The following is a 9430-nucleotide window of genomic DNA, read 5'->3' on the forward strand; positions in this document are numbered from 1 at the left end:
GTTATTAGAGTACCGCTCGTGTGAAGCAACTTCCTGTTAACAAAGATTTTGAAATATTGTTCCCTGTGCAGGGCTAGCTCTGCCACTCGCCAAATTCGCGCGAATTTTAGGATCTTTTGGCGAATTTTATTTTAATTTGGCGGAAAGAAATGTGTGTAATAATTTTTATTTAGTTGCAAAATAGCTGTAGATTTAGCATTTTAAAAATAATTTGGCGAAATTTTCTGACCACCCAGAGCTAGCCTGCTGTGATTGGCTGCTGAGATGTTCATGCCGGTTCATGGAATTGTGGGAAAAGTGTCAGAGGTCAGGCTATGTATTCATGACGAGAAAATTATCCAAGTTTGCTTAATTTTTGCACAGTTGGTACATGTATATGTATATGCTCTGGTGTTTTGAGGGTGAGTGACTAGGTGAAATTATGAGAAAGAAAATAATTTGATTAAAATTTAAATTCCCTTCATTTTATTTGTAAACAGCAAATATAATAATGGCCGCAAATCTTATATTCAGAAATATATTGTATACATGTGCTTTGGTGTTTTGAGTGTGAGTGATTCAGAAAAGAGAGTGAAATTTATGAGAGAAAATAAATTTATTCAATTCGTTTCTGTTTATTGACAGCAAACTTAATAATGACAGCGAATCTAGTATTCATAAACGAATTGTATATTTGTTAGCTCTTTATTTGGAGTTTGGATTAAAATATCCTTTTGTCATCGACTTACATACATATTAATACTGGTTACAAAATAAGAATTATTGTTAAATCATTTTAAGCTATCAAATAAAAACCCCAAGAACTATCAACAAAATATGTCTCATTTTTTTTTTTATTGACATTAATCAGGTTATGCCTAAACAAGTCGAAAGCAGCAGGCCATTTAAAGGGGTGGGGGGGGGGGGGGGAACTGGAGGCATGCTCTCCCAGGATTGTATTATTTTTAAGTTGCAGTTTATTTAAGGCAGATTTTTAATTATTTGTAATATATTTTCAGGGAACAATGTGTTTTAAAAATATTGATTGGTGATAGTTTATTTCAGTTTGAAAAAATTGATGAGCAAATAAAATTATTTAACATTTTAGAATTGTATAGCAATGTTTGAAATTTGCATAGCGAACCACGACGCAATACTGACTTGTTTGGCTAATAAAATATTTTCTAATTAACCTCATTTTAATAATTTTCAAAGAAATACTCGATATATCTGAAAATTAGCTCAAACAAAGTTTGTTCCAGCTTGAACCCAGCTTTGTGTAAGCTGCTAAGCATTAAAAAAATGAAATGTGTATTAATAAAAGAAATTGATTCTCTAAATTAAAATTAAAATTACATTGTGACCAGTGTGGTGACCATTTTGACCAGAATGACCACGTTGTGACCAAAATGTTGACAGGTGAATTATTATTGTCATCTGAAAACTAATACCAATCTGAAACCATTATGTCCTGCACATCCCGTGAGGTTGACTGGGTTGCATCCCGTGAGGTTAACTGGGTTGCATCCAGTGAGGTTGACTGGGTTGCATCCAGTGAGGTTGACTGGGTTGCATCCCGTGAGGTTGACTGGGTTGCATCCCGTGAGGTTAACTGGATTGCATCCTTTGAGGTCGACTGGGTTGCACCCAGTAAGGTCGACTGGGTTGCATCCAGTGAGGTCGACTGGGTTGCATCCAGTGAGGTCGACTGGGTTGCATCCACTGAGGTCGACTGGGTTGCATCCAGTGAGGTCGACTGGGATGCATCCAGTGAGGTCGACTGGGTTGCATCCACTGAGGTCGACTGGGTTGCATCCAGTGAGGTCGACTGGGTTGCATCCACTGAGGTCGACTGGGTTGCATCCACTGAGGTCGACTGGGATGCATCCACTGAGGTCGACTGGGTTGCATCCACTGAGGTCGACTGGGTTGCATCCACTGAGGTCGACTGGGTTGCATCCACTGAGGTCGACTGGGTTGCATCCACTGAGGTCGACTGGGTTGCATCCACTGAGGTCGACTGGGATGCATCCACTGAGGTCGACTGGGTTGCATCCACTGAGGTCGACTGGGTTGCATCCACTGAGGTCGACTGGGTTGCATCCACTGAGGTCGACTGGGATGCATCCACTGAGGTCGACTGGGTTGCATCCACTGAGGTCGACTGGGTTGCATCCACTGAGGTCGACTGGGTTGCATCCAGTGAGGTCGACTGGGTTGCATCCAGTGAGGTCGACTGGGTTGCAGCCAGTGAGGTTGACTTGGTTATGTCTTTGCTGGACAGTGAAAATCAGATGTGTTACACTTTTGATACCAATGTGTGAGGGTGTGACATAGCCCAGTGGTAAAACATTCACCTGATGTGTGGTCGGTCTAAGGTCGATCCCCGTCGCTGGGGATATTGAGCTATTTCTCGTTCCAGCCAGTGCACAAATACTGGTGTATCAAAGGCCATAGTATATGTTATTCTGTCTGGGATGGTGCATATAACAAAACTGGAAAACGTAGTGAGTTTCCTCTCTAAGACTGAACTAAAACACAAACTTGACACAGACTTGTAGTCTGAATGCTTCATGAATTGTAATATACATACTTGTTTCGTAAAATCAGTACGACACACAAGCTCGTATAATAATCTCTATTAATTTGCGAGTGTCCTGCTTTCGATGTAGCAACAAAGAATCTTTTATAATTATGTACTTCACCATAGAGAGAATAGCAAGTACAAGTAGGATAGAATTTGATCATTTACTTTTGGACAGTTGTGTGGAAATAGAGAATAATACATGAGTGGCCGTTAGATACCATTTATCGAGTTGTTTTGACATGTATCTTAACGAGCGAAAGCGAGTTTGATACATTTTTAAACAACAAGTTGTAAGATAATTGATATCTAACGGACACGGATGTATTATTCTATTTCCTACACATCCTAAAAAACCAGGTTTTAAGCAAATTTTAACATCTTTTTCGACTACAAGTTATTTACAGCCTTTGCACTTTAACTAACTTACGCATCACAGACAAATGATTGTCAGGTGAACAATACATCATAGTGTAATTGACTTCGATCGTGCTGTTTTTTCCTTGGATGTATGGCACTGGTGACCTGGTCATCACCTAGGAGCAGCCAGTCGTATATCTTGAAATTGTTCAATCTAATTAAAATTAGCTCCACTATTACATGTGGATCTAAAGACAGCCAGTTGGAGCTCATGTCCACCAATCAAAACCTTACTTGCAGAATCCTGCCAGTAATTTAAAAATAATTTGAAAACATTCCGAATTATCCTGAGGGTATACGACATGTTTCGTGTGAATTACGAATGCCTTAAAACGTTTTATTTTATAAAATAAATAATTTGTAATGTAAAACTGAAGACTGATTTAGTTTTTTTAAATTTTATAAATAAATAAATAATTTTTAATGTAAAATTGAAGACTGATAACCCACCCGGTACGTATTGGTATGGTTCGCTGTACTGCAGCCACTAAAATAGACTCGCCCGATATTTTTAGAATTTGTATGCTCCCAAATAACGTTATAAAAGGCGAAGTGTGACTGGTCAATATTTAAATTATTATTTACAGACGAAATGTTACCTGGACATTGGGGACTACGCAGTGTTGTTAGTTTTAAATCACTGGCAGGATTCTGCAAGTACGGTTTTGATTGGTGGACATGAGCTCCAACTGGCTGTCTTTAGATCCACATGTAATAGTGGAGCTAATTTTAATTAGATTGGAAATTGTTAACATACGTACATGTGTAAACAAGTATGTGTTACCAAAAATAACACATTTTATTTACGGTTATATGGCATCGGACATGGTTAAGGACCACACAGATATTGAGAGAGAAAACCCGCTATCGCCACTTTATGGGCTACTCTTTTCGATTAGCAGCAAGGTATCTTTCATATGCAGCATCCCACAGACAGGGTAACACATACCACAGCCTTTGATATACCAGTCGAGGTGCACTGGCAGGAGTGAGAAATAGCCCAATGGACCCACCAACGGGGATCGATCCCAGACTAACCATGCATCAAACAAATAATTTACCACTGGGCTGCGTCCCGTCCCTTGAATAAAGAGACTGTCAAAATGGGCCACAAGACATTCAATGATAATTTCAATAAACAGAAAAATTAAAAGGATTCAAAGTGAATAATTTTAAATAAAGTAAAGAAAACCAAATGAAAATTCACGTTTCTTTTTGTTGTGGTTTAGTATAAATAACACAATAACACGGTAGCATTCTTAACTCTGTTGATAAGTGATACGGTTTTCAGCTTTTTTCGATAACTGTTTTGTTATATCCTCTATTGATATGAACTCCCTTTCCTTCCAACCCCGATATTTGAATACCGCTAACTTCTAGAATAACTCTTAGGCCCTGTTTCCAATAACGCGAATCACCTCATGGTTTATTGCATACATTTCAGCGCATGGAAATGTGCTTTTTTATATATGCATTTTCGCAAATGGATTACTATACAAAATTTGGCGTCATTGAAAGGTACTTGTTAGACGAACATAAATACTTCATATTATGGAGTTACTGTGCCAAAAAACTTGCATGCAGAAAAATTCATCATCGATTGAGGTTGTTTCCAGGGAGCTGAATGCCTGTGCACAGAATTGCGAATTTGGAAAAGATACTATGTAAATGATTGTATCGATAAAACTTACATATGGAGTTGTGTTAATGGAAAGTTAGTCTTACATGTATTCCCTATTTTATAGGCAGCATTTATGTATTCAGTTGGATTCTGCTAGATGATGTAAGTGAAAACTCATTCATGACAATCATGTATCGGTTATCTCTGTAAGAGGATATAACTTTCATTTCATACATGAACACAAGTGTGAAATTAATGTGAGCGTTTTTAGATTATTTAATCATAAATTTGTGGCATAGTTTCTTTTTTGTTTGTCTCTATCCAATAAGAACAGGATATACTCTCTCTCTCTCTCTCTCTCTCTCTCTCTCTCTCTCTCTCTCTCTCTCTCTCTCTCTCTCTCTGTCTCTGTCTCTGTCTCTGTCTCTGTCTCTGTCTCTCAACTGCTTCTAACATGTGGCAGTTTAATTTTATTTTATATTTTGCGTCGTTATTTAATTATCTTTTTTCCTGCAGTCATTTTGTACAGTAATGTTAAATTTAGTCTTGCAGCTTTTTCACATATGGACTTTGTCTTATGAAAACAGCCTTTCAGTAATTATATAATGCAAAATCTGGCAACAGTATAACCTTTTGAGACTAACATTAGTTTCAGACTGTCAACTGTCACAACGAAGTTGGCCAACTTAATGGTTGCATTGTAATTTCCCCAACTCCCAACTTACGACGGATGCGCTCAGATTAACAACTAATGGGTTATACGATGAGAATCGAGTGATAAGAGTGCTCAGAGTAGCAACTGGACAGTCATAGAAGTCGTGACAAAAGAAAGTTGGCCAACTTTGTACTGGCAGTTGGTAGTCTAACTCTAGCATTAGTATAGATGCGTTGGGGGATAAAACACCTTGTGTTTAGGTTTCCGTTTTATGACTTAACAGCTAGTGTTTGGCGTTTTCATTTCTTTGTGTGTTTTCATATATATTTTTTTTATACACCAATGTTGGAATCACAATTACCAGACATAGTGCTGCTCTTCTAGCAGTACCAACATTGGATCTATAACCTCAATCATTGAGGGGCAGCGAGACTGGAGGGCACTGCGGTTTGATCAGCTGTGTGGGGATCTGGGTGGGGGATGGGGTACACCACCGGAAGTTAGGGGATAGGCACTAAGGCGTAGGCATTTTTGGCCGTAGTGTGTGTTAGGTATGTCCGGGTGCCTCCCCTGCCCCTGCTAGAAATGCGCTTCAAAATTTAATTATAATTTCCCCCATATATTCCTTTGGACTTAAAATTTAAAATTGCCCCGGTAATTATTCTGTCCCGGGTCAAGCCACTGGCTATCCCGAGACAGGACCCGGGATAGACATGCTTAAAAACTTAGTGGTATATGGTTAAAATTAGCCACTTCCACTTCATATATTTTGTGGGATACTTTTGCCAGTTAATTTAACACATGTCAAGTACATGTATGTGTAACTGATTGCTTACACTAATCATATTTTAATTTTTACACACATCTCCGTATAGGCTACTTCACATGACATATTTTTGTCAAGCCATAACACAGTTAATCTATTATATTTTTAACCTAAACCCTTGACAAAGCAGCTAAGCAGTTGCCTAGAAATTGTTATATAAAGTGACCAATGTGTTAAATATATATTTTTAACATTAATGAATTAATTTTTGGTACCTTAGATTGTAGCTTTTCTTTTCTGTCATTATTTAGTTATATGTAATGAAATGTATTGTTTTATATATAGTACATCATATAATTAGGTAACTTTGACCACTTTTAGAGTTACATCGATCGTGCATAAGTTTGACATTTTAGGGTGTCTACCACCAAATCAAATCCCGTAGATGACTATAGTAACAAATGTAGCTAAAGTTTCAGTCAACATATCACTGTGGAAAGTAAATTTTAAAAAATGGGGGGTTAATCTACTGGTTTCAGATATACTGGAAAGTGTCTTTGACTATTTGTTCTGCAAAAAAATTGTCATGATCCTAATTTTATGAACCAACCCCCCCCCCCCCCCATTTCAAGCACAATAATACAGGGCCATAGCAAGGATTTTTTTGTTGGGGGGGGGGGGGCAACTGAGTAGTTAACAGTCTAAAACTCCTTAAACGGCTAAGAAGAGAACCTTCTTTAAGTTTCTAGAATTTTTTTTTGGGGGAGGGGGGGGGGGGCAACTGGAATTTACTGGCCAGATTTATATAACAATATTTTATGTCCTGCCATGTATCTTATCAATGGCACCTACTAGCATTCAAAGTTCCTTTTATTTTATGACACAGCTAGATCACATTGATTTATTAATCATCGGCTATTGGATGTCAAACATTTGGTAATTTTGACTTATAGTCTTAAGAGAGGAAACCCACAGCAGTTACCTGCAATATTTTTCCATTAGTATCAAGAATGTTTCATATGCACCACCCCACAGACAGGATAGCATATACCATGACCTTTGATATACCAGTAGTAAAACGAGAAATAGCCCAATGGACCCACTGATGGGGATCGATCCTAGACCAACCACGTATCAGGCAGGCACTGGACTACATCCCACCGCCCCATTAAGGCTAGTAATTTAAAGAGAACACATCTAGATTAATATCCCTGAAGTCTTTAAAGTTTACACTGTGAATCAGTAAAGACATTCCAGCCAGTGCACCACGACTGGTATATCAAAAGCCGTGGTATGTACTACCCTGTCTGTGGGATGGTGCATATAAAAGATCCCTTGCTGCTAATCAAAAACAGCGGGCTTCCTCTCTCAATATCTGTGTGGTCCTTAACCATATGTCTGATGCCATATAACCATAAATAAAATGTGTTGAGTGCGTCGTTAAATAAAACATTTCTTTCTTTCTTTCAGTAAAGACATCTAGAGAACAATAGGTGAAAATAATTAAACTGCCTGCTGTTATGGAAGTTAATAAATGACATTGCTCAAATTGAAAGGTTGTCCTTTGATAGAACATAAAATGGCATTATTATAAGGAAAATGGATCACGATATAGACAAAATAAAACCACCAATTTATGTGTATTTAGAACTGTTTTGTTATACATGTAGTTACAATAATTGTTTATAATTTTTGTAAATTTATCAGCATTTAATTGACAAATATGCTATGCGATTTTGTACACTAAAATGATGTTACAGGTGTAATTGATAAATTTACAAATAATGATAAACAATTCTTACGTATGTAATACCGGTACATGAACATGATCACATGATTTCAGGAAATCCGAACTAATATTCTAGAGTAGTTGATAATTTATGATAAAAGTCGAGGAATATAATTATATGGACTTTTGTGCTATGCTTGATGTTCTTACCAACAGGGTTGTAAGAAAGTTTATTTCTAAATTTAATTTGCAACATTAAAACATTATGCATTATTTATATCGCATGACAATATAGCACATGTATTATTGATAAAAAGACATGAGATTGGCTGCTCCTTAATGATGTCATGGTGATGATATCATGGTCACCACAGCCATATCATCCAATGAAATAAGCATGATCACAGTTGATCTATAAGTTCACCAAAAACTGATTGCTCTAAGTTAACATCAACCACAAAATATGTAAATAAGTTTTAGATGGAATTTTTTTTTTAATTTATTATAAATTTGAAATTTTTTTTGGATATGTAAGAAATGGAATACACATGTATTACGTTCGTGTACATTGGATACCATTTATCTTATTACTCAACCTACTTTCGCTCATTTTGTATGTTTTGAAACAACTTGTAAGATAAATTGTATGTAATGGCCGCTCACGTACATTGTAGTACGCCCCTCCAAAATCTGTATTTCCTTCGGCTGCTAATGGTATTTTCTGTATATTATATTTTCTTAATTTGCGCAATTTGTACTTGTTCTGTAGATGATCTTGATGAGTTGAGTGTATATTACATGAAAATTAATTTACCGGTATTGTATTAACATGAATATATGACAGAAGTAAAAATATTTTAGTCTGGAATACTTTTATCTTTTAAATGAAGAAATTGTCTTCATTTGAGTCTACAGTAATTATTGTTATCGATTTGTGAGTTGCCGGGTATTTTATTATTACCAATGTGCATGATTTTGATTTTTCCCTGAGTTTGCTGCCATTGTTACCGTAAGCCTATATCACATTATATGATGGTTGAGTCGTATTGTGTGGTGTGTATTAAAAAACCTGTCATCTGCGACTGATTTTCAGTTGTTCCGACAACATTTGACATGACTGAACATGTTCGGTCGCAGATGACAGCCGTCATATAGCATGAATGAGTCGTGGCTCACAACACGTCCATCCAGTTTGAGTCGCATCATCTAATGTGATCTAGGCTTACTAACCTTTTTCACTGACAAAGTTATTCAATGAATGCATTTTCTTGGCTAGAATATGGATGTCGGTCTATCCTTTGTGATTCTGGTTATCCTGAACTTTGTAATAGCTCCAACTTCATTCTGTTTCCCAATTTCCAAATACAGTAAACCCCTCTACATCAGACACTGGTTTTAAGGGGTATCCATTTTAGAGAAGTTACGTTCTACACTGATAAGGTGATGTATAAAACGTGATTGTGAAAAACATCTAAGGCCAAATTCACTAAACTCTCACAACTTTGCGATCTTGCAGTGCAATGCAAAAAGACTTGTAAAGATGATGCAGTGTTGCTTAAGAGAGTTTAAGAGAGATTTGTGAATCGGTTTTGGTGGAAATCTGGTGTACTCAGGGTCACGTTTTGAGGGGTTTCGCTATATGTAATTTTCCTCCCCTGTGAATATGAATTTTTTTG

Source organism: Gigantopelta aegis, chromosome 15 (assembly GCF_016097555.1).
Source record: "Gigantopelta aegis isolate Gae_Host chromosome 15, Gae_host_genome, whole genome shotgun sequence".
NCBI classification, from domain to species: Eukaryota; Metazoa; Mollusca; class Gastropoda; order Neomphalida; family Peltospiridae; genus Gigantopelta; species Gigantopelta aegis.